General features: G+C 46.0%; 1 protein-coding gene across 1 annotated transcript in view; it reads right to left on the bottom strand.

The window, feature by feature from the left end:
* Positions 1 to 11,901, bottom strand: part of MYO7A (myosin VIIA) — a 187,010-nt gene extending 175,109 nt beyond the window's left edge. The window contains exon 1 of the mRNA XM_053385423.1: positions 11,584 to 11,901. The gene's annotated coding sequence lies outside the window, so the exon portion shown is untranslated. The remainder of the gene's footprint in view (positions 1 to 11,583) is intronic.
* Between the last annotated feature and the right edge of the window lie 926 nt (positions 11,902 to 12,827).

The following is a 12,827-nucleotide window of genomic DNA, read 5'->3' as shown; positions in this document are numbered from 1 at the left end:
GGGTCTCCTTCAAAGGTAGCGCCACGGAGAGTGCATTGCAGTAGTCCAAGCGGGAGATAACCAGAGCATGCACCACTCTGGCAAGACAGTCTGCGGGCAGGTAGGGTCTCATCCTGCGTACCAGATGGAGCTGGCCCGAGATACGGGGATAGTCTGGGAATCTGGAGATCCCTTGCTCTGCACAAACCCCAGAGTTTTGCCCAATCTTCCAGCAGCAAGTCTCGCTGTTGTGGAGCTCTCCGTAGGGCTGGGAATGCTGTGCCTGTGACCTAAATAAGCCGCATTCTTCTGAGATTGCTTGCAGGGCACTGTGTCTATTTGCAGAACAAAGTGCACGTTGACAGGCGCAGAAACTTTATGGCCCTTTTGATTCCTGGAACTGGAAGCCTAAGGAACTCCCAGCTGGGGACTTCAGATGCCTCTCAGCCACCTCTCTAGGAGAGGTTGACCTGTGTGTGGCAAATCTTGTCCAATATGGAATCACAGAACTGTAGAACTGTAGAGTTTTGACCTATAAAGTCTTAAATGGCTCTGTACTGCCTCTTTTCATATGAACCTACCCAGTCCCTGGGATCATCTTCTGAGGCCCTCCTTCGTGTGCCTCCTCCTTGAAAGGTCCGGACACAAAAACAGGGCCTTCTCTGCAGTGGCTCCCTGTCTGTAGAATGCTCTTCCCAGGAAAGTTCGCTTGGTTCCTTCATTACACCAGGCGCCAGGCAAAAACATTCTTTTTTAACCAGGCCTTTGGTTGATCAGTTTGACATCTAACACCCTTTTAGAAAGTGGCTTTTTTTGGAGGGACGGGTGTTTTTGGGTTGTTGTTTTAATTTTTATTAGGTATTTTGTGGTTTTATATCTTGATTTTATTCTGTGAAGCGCCCTGAGACCCACCCACCCCGGGTATAGGGCGGTATATGAATTCAATAAATAAATAAAATAAATAAATAGAGTTGAAGAGACCCTGACAGTCATCTAGCCCAACTCTCTTCAGTGGAGTAATCCTGCCCACCGCCGTCCATGCTGGGCTTGAACTACCTACCTTCTGGTTTACAGCCAAACACACTGACCCACTGAGCCATTTGCATCCACACTTTGGGGCAGCCGAATCTTCAGCCCCCACCCTTGCCACTACAACAGTCAAGGCCGGATTTAGGTTTGCTGAGGCTCTAAGCTACTGAAGTAACGGGGCCCTTTATATGTCCAGTTGTCCTTTGCCAACAACAAATGGTCGCTGTTTTTTGTGTTGAATATATGCTAGATGGTAATATATGGACCTAATAGGTATCGAAAGCCATTTGCACAGGTTGCCATGCAACCCATCCATGCAGAATGTAGGCATTCTATATATAAAGGTAAAGGGGCCCCTGACCATTAGGTCCAGTTGTGACCGACTCTGGGGTTGCGACGCTCATCTCGCTTTACTGGCTGAGGGAGCCGATGTACAACTTCCGGGTCATGTGGCCAGCATGACTAAGCCGCTTCTGGCAAACCAGAGCAGCGCACGGAAACGCCGTTTACCTTCCCACCGGATCGGTACCTATTTATCTACTTGCACTTTGAGGTGCTTTCAAACTGCTAGGTTGGCAGGAGCAGGGACCGAGAAATGGGAGCTCACCCCGTCGCGGGGATTCGAACCGCCGACCTTCTGATCGGCAAGTCCTAGGCTCTGTGGTTTAACCCACAGTGCCACCCACGTCCCTATATATAGAAAGGAGCAAACCAGTGATATTTTAGGGAGCAGGCGAGCGGGGGGGGGCATGACTTACATCATAGGAGCCTACACAACACAAAACACTGTTGCTGCATGTAGGTTTTATTTTATTTGCTTTTTATCTTATATTTTGGAAATGTACATCCAGGTTTTTTCCTTTAATTTTTTTAGGGGCCCCCAAGAGAGTGGGGCCCTAAACTATAGCTATACAGTCCTTCACTGCCACTAGAGAACAATGGAGGGTGTCTTAAAAGAGTGGCATGGTTAAACAGGTGCCACAAGGGCTCAGAGCCCCTATCTCAGTGGTGTTTTGTATACAGCATGGGGAGTCTCCATCTTGCCCTTCGCCTCAGGTGGAAGAATATCTTGAGCCGCGCTTGGATTCACAGAGGAATCCAGTGAAAAATTTGGTGTTTTTCCACAGGGGAGCAACAGCAGTCGCTTAAACACCCGATGAAAGTTTAATGGCTGCCTGTTCCCAGGCCAGGAAGAGAAACTCAGAGGTGGTCTGTCGAGAGGCGTTGTGTAATGTGAGGACATAATTTCCTTCAGGACATAATCCCCGTCGCTGAGGGCAGCCAAAACGGCCATTTAATCCAGCCTGGAAATGGCCGGGGGGGGGGGGGGGAGGCAGGAGAGGAAACAGATCGATGCAGAAGACAGATGCTCTACCACAACCCCTGCTGAGGGAGCTAAAGATGCTCTTTCGAAGATGGGTGGATTTCATTAAAGAAGTGGGAAATATACCGTATTTTCCCGTGTATAAGACGCCCCCATGTATAAGATGACCTCTATGTTTTTGAACCCCAAATTAAGAAATAGGGCCAGAGTCCAAGCCCAAACCTGTGCATTCACCATCCATGTATAAGACAGCCCCCAATTTTTGACTATTTTTTCTAAGCACAAAAATCATCTTATACATGGAAAAATACGGTGACTGGACTCAGGGAAGTCCAGCCTAGTAACGTGTACAGGAATGCATATACTGAGGCAAAGTGCCCACAAAAACACATATACAGTGGTACCTCGGGTTACATACGCTACAGGTTACATACGCTTCAGGTTACAGACTCCGCTAACCCAGAAATAGTGCTTCAGGTTAAGAACTTTGCTTCAGGATGAGAACAGAAATCAGGCTCCGGCAGCGCGGTGGCAGCAGGAGGCCCCATTAGCTAAAGTGGTGCTTCAGCTTAAGAACAGTTTCAGGTTAAGAACGGACCTCCGGAACGAATTAAGTACTTAACCTGAGGTACCACTGTATTCATGAATATAATGTACATAAATGCATCATATTTGCAGAAATGGCTTTGCAAAAAGGAAGTGTATATTAGGGAAAACTGAAGATAAAAATGTGAGTTGCAGAAGAAATTCCCATTATACTGTTGCTTAACTTTCAGCATTTAACAGCAACGACAAATAACAAAGTGATGTGGAGAACAGATCCGATCACTGCAAAAACCGGAAACCGAAATCAATAGATCTGCCCATCCTTACTCCTGAGTAGTCCCCCCTTTTTCCCTAGCCAGCCTCCACAGCCCCTGAAAAGCCTTTGGAACCGGGTGAGCCAAAAACGGCAGAATAATTCATGGCAGAATAATCCGTTCCATGGTAACCCGGCGATTGTGAAGTCACAAGTTAGCAAGCACGAGACAGAGAAGAGGAGCTGGACAGGATGGGGAGAACAGAACCCTATTCCTTCGCACTGTGCCTCGCGAAAAACAATGACTGTGGAGAGAATAACTGGGTTCCCTCTTCCCACCTTAGATCAAATCTATGCTCCCAGGTGCCATAAGAAAGCTGCAGAGATAGCGCAGGATAGTGCGCACCCCGGAAATGATCTCTTTCAGCTTCTGCCTTCTGGAAGAAGGTCCAGGGTTATAAAGACCAGGACTAGCCGCCTGAGAAACAGTTTCTACCCAAATGCGATTTTGGTTTTAAGCGCAGTATAAGGAGTCTCTAGGGGAGTATATTGTACAGTGGTACCTCAGGTTAAGTACTTAATTTGTTCCAGAGGTCCGTACTTAACCTGAAACTGTTCTTAACCTGAAGTACCACTTTAGCTAATGGGGCCTCCTGCTGCTGCCATGTCGCCGGAGCCTGATTTCTGTTCTCATCCTGAAGCAAAATTCTTAACCTGAAGCACTATTTCTGGGTTAGCGGAGTCTGTAACCTGAAGCGTATGTAACCCGAGGTACCGCTGTATTTAAAAATGGGGTATCAGAGTTTTTAGGGACTAACCAGGTTGGGATAGCTGGGATAGCAGGCTTGTTGGTTTTTGAATGTCTGACGTAGATTTTTCAATTTCGTTGTTCTGTATGGGACAATGACAATAAAGATATCGTATCGTATCGAAATTCACCACCCCAAGATGTATGTTGGCCTGGAGAACTTTCAGAGGTTTGTCTTCCAGGAAATCTATGCAGCAGAACCTCTCTCTGGCTCCCCAGCCGGTAACAACTACCAACAACGAGAAACTCTTAAAGAAGTTATCAAACCTCTCCATTCTGAAGGAAATCAGTCCTGAGTGCTCACTGGAAGGACAGATCCTGAAGCTGAGACTCCAATATTTTGGCCACCTCATGAGAAGAGAAGACTCCCTGGAAAAGACCCTGATGTTGGGAAAGATGGAGGGCACAAGGAGAAGGGGACGACAGAGGACGAGATGGCTGGACAGTGTTCTCGAAGCTACCAGCATGAGTTTGACCAAACTGCGTGAGGCAGTGGAAGACAGGAGAGCCTGGCATGCTCTGGTCCAGGGGGTCACGAAGTCGGACACGACTAAACGACTAAACAACAACAACAAAGAAGTGATATTTCTTTTCCCTTCAGTGGGCTACAATGGAACACAGAGAGCTGCCTTACATTGAGTGCCAGTGCAGACAGACATGGGTTTAAAATACTAAACCACTAGTTACTTGCTACCTCTCCCATTTTAATAAAAGCTGGGGATCTGGGCCAACTAATATTCCAAATGGGTAGAGGCTGGCATGGTTTCAATCAGGGCAAAATCGGCCCAACAGGGCCATATGGCATCCCCAAACTGTCTTGTCATATCGAGTATCTGTTGCAGACACCTGGGAATTTGGGGACACTCCCTTGGAGAAGTGTGTTCGAATTCTGAGTCAGCCAGAGGTAGAGGGGTGAACTGCCCTGGGATAAATCCTACAAATAAATTAAATAGGGATGGAGGAGAAATTCAGCTAGCTTTAAAAGGTGAACCTTTCTAATTTGAGAACCAAAAACACATTAACAACAAGAACAACACCCTGCCCATCTGGCTGGGTGGCTCACAGCACACTCATCTGAATTTTGTAATGCAGTTTTCCAGTCCCGGTGCTATGTATGTAGGGTACGTAGGCTGAGACCCTATCTGCCTGCAGACTGTCTCGCCAGAGTGGTGCATGCTCTGGTTATCTCCCGCTTGGACTACTGCAATGCGCTCTACGTGGGGCTACCTTTGAAGGTGACCTGGAAACTACAACTAATCCAGAATGCGGCAGCTAGACTGGTGAGTGGGAGCGGCCGCCGAGACCATATAACACCGGTCTTGAAAGACCTACATTGGCTCCCAGTACGTTTCCGAGCACAATTCAAAGTGTTGGTGCTGACCTTTAAAGCCCTAAACGGCCTCGGTCCAGTATATCTGAAGGAGCGTCTCCACCCCCATCGTTCTGCCCGGACACTGAGGTCCAGCTCCGAGGGCCTTCTGGCGGTTCCCTCACTGCGAGAGGCCAAGTTACAGGGAACAAGGCAGAGGGCTTTCTCGGTAGTGGCGCCCGCCCTGTGGAACGCCCTCCCATCAGATGTCAAAGCGATAAACATCTACTTGACATTCAGAAGACATCTGAAGGCAGCCCTGTTCAGGGAAGTTTTTAATATGTGACATTTTAGTGTATCTTTCATCTTTGTTGGAAGCCGCCCAGAGTGGCTGGGGAAACCCAGCCAGATGGGCGGGGTACAAATAATAAATTATTATTATTATTATTATTATTATTATTATTATATACTAGCTGCATGTTGTGTATAAAAATGGAAAGGTGAATGGAAATAGCAAAGAAAGGTGCATTGTATTAGGGGGAATTGCTTTGCGGGGGGAAATGTGCAGATTAGGCAAAATTGCACGCAAAAATTTGTATATCAGGAGCACTTTCCTCTAAAGTGCTGGTGAATTATCACAAGGGCTTTTTAAAAGGGAAGTCTCAGAATGGTGTGGAGAACTTAAACAGCTTCGGCCCAGTATATCTGAAGGTACGTCTCTCGCATCGTTCTACCTGGACACTGAGGTCCAGCGCCGAGGGCCTTATGGCAGTTCCCTCACTGCAAGAAGTGAGGTTACAGGCAACCAGGCAGAGGGCCTGGTAAACCACCCGGTGATCCTCAGATGAAGGGCAACATAGAAATGTTTATTAATAAATAAACTTACAGTATATATAAGCATATAAATAAATATTTATTGTTTGGAGCTGAAGATAAGTTAAGGTTGCAGTGCTCTCTATAGCATGCTTACTCAGAAGTTAGTCCCAATGAACCCAATGTGCCTTTCACGCTAGCAGATATGCTTAGCATTACAGCCTTAATGACGCTCATAGAAGGAAAATTCCTCTTCACTGCCCCTGCAAAAGTCCCCTACTATTATTGTTCAGGTTCAGGTTTAAATATCTTTTCCATTGGTGCAAGAGACTCCATGATTGCCAGCACCTGAGACCTACCACTTTCCCCTTGAAATTCCCACCTCCCACTTTTAGCACATGACTAAACTTCCGGACTGAAATATACTCAGAGTCGCAAAGTGATTTCATGCTCTTTATTCAGCTCATAGTGGTGAGGAGGAATGAATGAATGTCCCCTCAAAGTATCTGCTTTATATACATTATTTACACAATGGGCTGCACGTGATTGGCTAATTCCGGAATTCTACTGTAAGCCAATCAGGTTGTGGATTCACTTCTATCTGGAGCATGATTGGGTGGTTCCTGCCAACCAATCATACTGCTGCATTGTTCTAGGACCAATCAGACTGCTGCATTCTGAATCCTATTGTTCTAGGACCAATCAGACTGCTGCCTTTTGGATCCTATTGTTCTAGGACCAATCAGACTGCTGCAGTTTGGATCCTATTCAACTCAGTACATAACACGGACACAGACGCGGGTGGCGCTGTGGGTTAAACCACAGAGCCTAGGACTTGCCGATCAGAAGGTCGGCGATTCGAATCCCCGCGACGGGGTGAGCTCCCATTGCTCGGTCCCTGCTCCTGCCAACGTAGCAGTTCGAAAGCATGTCAAAGTGCAAGTAGATAAATAGGTACCGCTCCGGCAGGAAGGTAAACGGCGTTTCCGTGCGCTGCTCTGGTTCGCCAGAAGCGGCTTAGTCATGCTGGCCACATGACCCGGAAGCTGTACGCCGGCTCCCTCGGCCAATAAAGCGAGATGAGCGCTGCAACCCCAGAGTCGGTCACGACTAAACCTGAACCTGAACAATAATAGTAGGGGACTGCAGGGGCAGTGAAGGGTCAGGGGTCCCTTTACCTTTATCTTTAAACTTCCGGACGAGGCATGTCCCTTTGCAAACACACCTCCTGGTATCCGACTGGGGAACTGGTTTTGGAGGGAACACGTATCCTCCTGGGGAACTGATTTCAGGGAGAAAGCAGAGAAAATTGCCGCTCTGCTGCAAGTCGCTCCCCAGTCTGAGCTACTTTGCACTTAAGCCAGGCATATCCAAAATCCATTTCAGGGGCCTAATCTGGCCTGCCGGACGTTTTAATCCAGCCCCCAGGCAGCATACGTTCTGGGGTAAAATCCTAGAAAAAGCCCAACAACTTTGGGGTTAACTCCTAAAAAAGCTTAAGAACTTTGGGGTAAAATTGTAAAAACAAACCAACTCAACGACTTTAATCTTAAAAAGCTTGGGCACCCCCTGAGTTAAGCCATCGGACTAACATGATAGGCAACTGCATTGCAATGTGTAGTTTGCCCCTAACGTCATGCGCTAAACAGAATCTGTAAAGACGCACGTTCAACAGGTATAGCGGGCAGAATGTCTGTATTTACAGGCTGTCTGTCCTGTATTATCCAGAAGGATGTTGGTTCTCGTGGCTTCCATTGGGGCAAAACAAAAGCTCCACATTCTTCCCAGCAAATGGATTCTGCCGCCTTCTTGTTTGGAAGTTGTCCTGACCTGATTAAAAGCAGATGCACAGAAAACGCCAGGATCCCGTGCCGTCCTTGCAAAGTTGTCGCGTTAAATGCTTGGGTAGATACAATGGGTTTCTCTCTCCAACTGTCCTGAGAATATATTCTTTTCTTTCCTTCCTTCCTTCCTTTCCTTCCTCCTTTCCTTTCCTTCCTTTCTTTCCTTCCTCCTTTCCTTTCCTTTATTTCCTTCCTTCCTCCTTTCCTTTCCTTTCCTTCCTTCCTTCCTTTCCTCCCCTCCTCTCCTCCTTTCCTCCTTCCTTCCTTCCATTCTTTTCTTTTCTTTCTTGGCAAGTGAACCCAAGCTCTGGGTTTATTTCAAGGCCCTCTTGCAGGAGACCCAAAACTGTACCATTCACTAGCATGCCAGGCAATAGACGCAGCCACCACCCAATGCATGTAAGTAAATTGTGGTGGACGCCTGTCGGCTACTGAAGGCTGCTAACCAGCGCAGTTAGAGGCAGCGATGCTTCCGCAAACCCATTGCTGGAAACAGGAGGGAAGAGTAGCTCTTGTGCTCAAATCCAGGCATCCGGTCAGCCCCTTTGAGAGCAGGATGCTGAACCAGGTGGTCCAGTGGTGTGATCCAGCAAGCTCTTCTCATGTTCTTTGTGGAGATGCCTTTTTGGTATAGTGACTCTTTCTCGGCCCCCCTGTTTTGTATACCACCCTTTTATTTCTGCACCAGGCATTCTTTTCAAACTGTTTAGTTTGAGGCTGTTAAATTAGATCAGTTTCTTTGTGTTGTTTTATATCAGGGGTCAGCAAACTTTTTCAGAAGGGGGCCGGTCCACTGTCCCTCAGACCATGTGAGGGGCTGGACTATATTTTGAAGGGGGGGAAAGGAACAAATTCCTATGCCCCACAAATAACCCAGAGATGCATTTTAAATAAAAGCACACGTTCTACTCATGTAAAAACACCAGGCAAATAACCCAGAGATGCATTTTAAATAAAAACACACATTCTACTCATGTAAAAACACACTGATTCCCGGACCATCTGCAGGCCGGATTTAGAAGGCGATTGGGCCGGATCTGGCCCCCAGGCCTTAGTTTGCCTACCCATGTTTTATAGATTTGTTTTCTGTAATGATTGAGAAGACAATTGTTATTTACCGTATTTTTTGCTCTATAAGACTCACCTTTTCCCTCCTAAAAAGTAAGGGGAAATGTGTGTGCGTCTTATGGAGCGAATGCAGGCTGCGCAGCTATCCCAGAAGCCAGAACAGCGAGAGGGATTGCTGCTTTCACTGCGCAGCAATCCCTCTTGCTGTTCTGGCTTCTGAGATTCAGAATATTTTTTTCCTTGTTTTCCTTCTCCAAAAACTAGGTGCGTCTTGTGGTCTGGTGCGTCTTACAGAGCGAAAAATACGGTAAGTGTTCTCAAGATTGTTGTTTTTTAATTGTTCTATGTTCTTCTTTTGATAAGAACGTAAAAATAAGCTTGCTTAAGCAGGCCGGTAGCCCATCCAGTCCAGGATCCTGTCCTCACTCTAAGCAGCTACATGCCTGTGGGAAAACAGCGAGCAGGATCTGAGCACAAGAGCCGTCCCTCCCTTCCTGTGGCTTCCAGCAACTGCTATTCAGAAGCATTGCTGCGAAGGAAGAGCAATAACCACCATGACTAGTAGCCACTGATGGCCCTTTCCTCCATGAAGCTGTCTCTTTCCTCTTTTAAATCCATACTTTGATGGCAGAGTATAGCCAATGTATCTAGGAGGCCTCAATAGTGCAATCTTCATGCAAGAGATGCAGGTGGCACTGTGGTCTAAACCATTGAGCCTTTTGGGCATGCCGATTAGAAGGTCGGAGGTTCGAATCCCCGTGACAAGGTGAGCTCCCATTGCTCTGTCCCGGCTTCTGCCAACCTAGCAATCTGAAAGCATGCCAGTGCAAGTAGATAAATAGGTACCACTGTGGCAGGAAGGTAAACAGCGTTTCCATGCACTCTGGTTTCCATCATGGTGTTTCATTGCACCAGAAGTGGTTTAGTCCTGCTGGCCACATGACCCGAAAGCTGTCTGTGGACAAATGCCAGCTCCCTCGGCCTGAAAGCAACATGAGCGCCGCACCCCATAGTTGCCTTTACCTTTACCATTCATGCATTTGTCTAATCCTCTTTTAAAGTCATCCAAATTGATGGCCATCACTGCCTCTTGTGATATCTTGTGAGCCACACTGGCTACAGTTTTGTAGGGAGATGGCAGACAAAGAAACATGGCGATACTGCTGCCTGATCCCTTCTACTCTATCTGAACACTAAAAAACTAGGTATCGAATTGGAGGAGCATCTAATCCAAGTCCTTGCTCAGTGTAGGAAATCTAGCAGTAGATCACCACCAGATTACCGCCCAATCTCAGCTTGAAGATCTTCAGCCCTCCCGGGTAACGGTTCCCATTATCAAAGTGCTTTCAAAAGGGTTTTCCCAATTTGTTCGAAATCTACCCTTGCATGATATAAGCGCATTGATCTAGGCTTGTGGGGCAAAGAGAACACAGTTGTGTGTTGTTGTTTTGTGTGTGTGTGTGTTTGCAGGCTAGTGAGGAAGGGAGCGTTTGCAGTTGCAACAATTCAAAGACAGCCTAAAACGTTCTGTAAGATCTCGAATCCCAGGCAACATCGAACACCATGGAACGCAAATCTACAGCAACAACAGACTGGGCACTTTTTTGTTCCTAACCCAACCTCGGGGGCCAGCTCAGTGTCTCAAACAACCCAGTTATTGTTTGTGACATCAATTTTATGGATGTTGATGAAGCAGCGTGAGATTTAAGAGGTAAATCTGGCACCTGGGGTGGGAGGGAGAGAATTTAGAGAAGATGGTGGGATGCTTCTCGCAATCAAGAAGTTGTGGCCCGCCTTCTCCTTCAGCAACTTTGCAAGCGGGAATGGAATGTCTAATCACTTAATTGGTTAACCAATTGAAATAAATTGCCGTGCAACCCTACACGCCTTTTCAAAATAAAGCCTCGTTGAGTTCCATGGGGAAGGTCTATGTATAGGATTGCAGCCGTAATCAATGAAAAAGGCGTCTCTGATTAACCAAGAAGCAGACATGTTTTATTAAATCCCCCCAAAAGTGGACGGCAAGGGCGATTTTAGAAGTTTTCCTTTCCCCTCAAACAGGAGGCAATGCCTTTTTTGACGCTTATGGGCAATGCATCACTTTAAAAACAATGTACGCATCTTGCTTCAGAATTGCTGCTTTCACCTGTATGCAAATCTGGTGGTTATTCGACTCAATTGATTAACTAAAACTCATTTGATCACTCAGCTACAATGTATTTAATTGAGCTACAACTCTAATTACAAGAGGGTTTTTTTGTTTTTTTTGAGGATGGGGGTCTGCCTCTTAGATCAGGGAAGGCAACGGTAAAACATCTCCCTGTTTGACCACAGAAATCTCTTTTTTGCTTTTCTTCTTATCTGTTTGCTGTTTGGGATAGACTCCCAAAAGTGACTGTCTCACCCACCCTACATACACATGAAGGCAACAACAACCCACAAAGAGAAACAACCGTAACACTCAGCCAGTCTGTGGGAACAAGAGAAAGCCTGCGATGAAATCTCAGCAGCTCTAAGAGGCTTTTGAGAAAATCCCCATGAATTAAAATGGAAATCCAGACGAACTGTACTGGCCAGCTCTAGACTTGGGTCTGCTTGCTAGCAGCTTACCTTAGTGGCGCATGGAAACTTCCTCTCCGAGTCCACAGCCGGTGGGCATCTCTTGAAAGAAACCCAAAGTCCAGTTCTCAGCGAGATCTCAGTGCAGGCAGAGTTCAGTTCAGATGGCGAATGAGTGCATCGCCTGGCTGTCAGTTTCCCCTTCCTCACCAGCTCTCTCTCCTTCCTTCCCATTCGCTCGCTGTCAAGAGCTGCTTTGCACAGTACCTGACTCACTCCAACAGCCTCCCATTCATGCACACTGATCCGTCTTAGCCAGGAGGAGGAGCTGAGCAGAGAGAGATTACCGAACGAGACAAGAAAGGGGGCAGGAGGTGGACTCGCAAGTGCCATTTCCACAGCCCAACTTCTTTTGGGAAAAGTAAAAGCTAGGTGCTGACTTTTGCAAAGCCTGCTCCTTCTCTCTCTTTTTATAATTTTTTTTTTATTAATTTTAACATATAAATTATAAAATGTACCACAAAACTTATCACTTATACAATCTTTTTGGACTTCCATCAGCACCTCTGATGATCCACCGTTTTAACCACTTCTTATGCATTTCTTAACTTTATATTGCCTTTACATCTCTTAACAAATCATCCTCCCCCTTCTCCATTTTTGCAATACTTCTAATAACATTCCTCACAAAACTTCTTGCAACCCTACAAACGTCGTCTGATCTTCACAATTACTTTTCAAATAGTCCGTAAATTTACTCCAGTCTTCCGTGAATTTCTGGTCTCGCCGGTTTCGAATCCTTCCTGTTAGTTTATCTAATTCTGCATAGTCCATTAACTTCATCCTCCATTCTTCAATCATCGGTAATTCTTCTTGCTTCCATTTTTGGGCCAATAATTGCTGCTGTTATTGCATATAAAAAGAGCTTACATTCCTTTCTATTTATATCACTCCCCACAATGCCCAATAGGAATTCTTCTGGTTTCTTTATAAATGTTTATTTCAACATTTTTTCAACTCATTAAATATCATCTCCCAGAAGCATTTCACCTTTTTACATTCCCACCACATGTGATAAAATGTTCCCTCTTTTTCTTTACATTTCCAACATTTATTACTAACTTTATACATTTTCGCTAACTTAACAGGTGTAATATACCATCTAAACATCATTTTCATCACATTTTCTTTTAGGGCATTGCATGCAGTAAAATTTAAACCTTTCTTCCATAATTTCACCCAATCACTCAACTGTATATTATACCCAAAATCTTTGGCCCAGTGAATCATAACCG

This window comes from Podarcis raffonei, chromosome 4 (assembly GCF_027172205.1).
Source record: "Podarcis raffonei isolate rPodRaf1 chromosome 4, rPodRaf1.pri, whole genome shotgun sequence".
Classification (NCBI taxonomy): domain Eukaryota; kingdom Metazoa; phylum Chordata; class Lepidosauria; order Squamata; family Lacertidae; genus Podarcis; species Podarcis raffonei.
The sequence above is the reverse complement of the archived record's forward strand: the minus strand, read 5'-3'. Positions and strand labels throughout refer to the sequence as shown.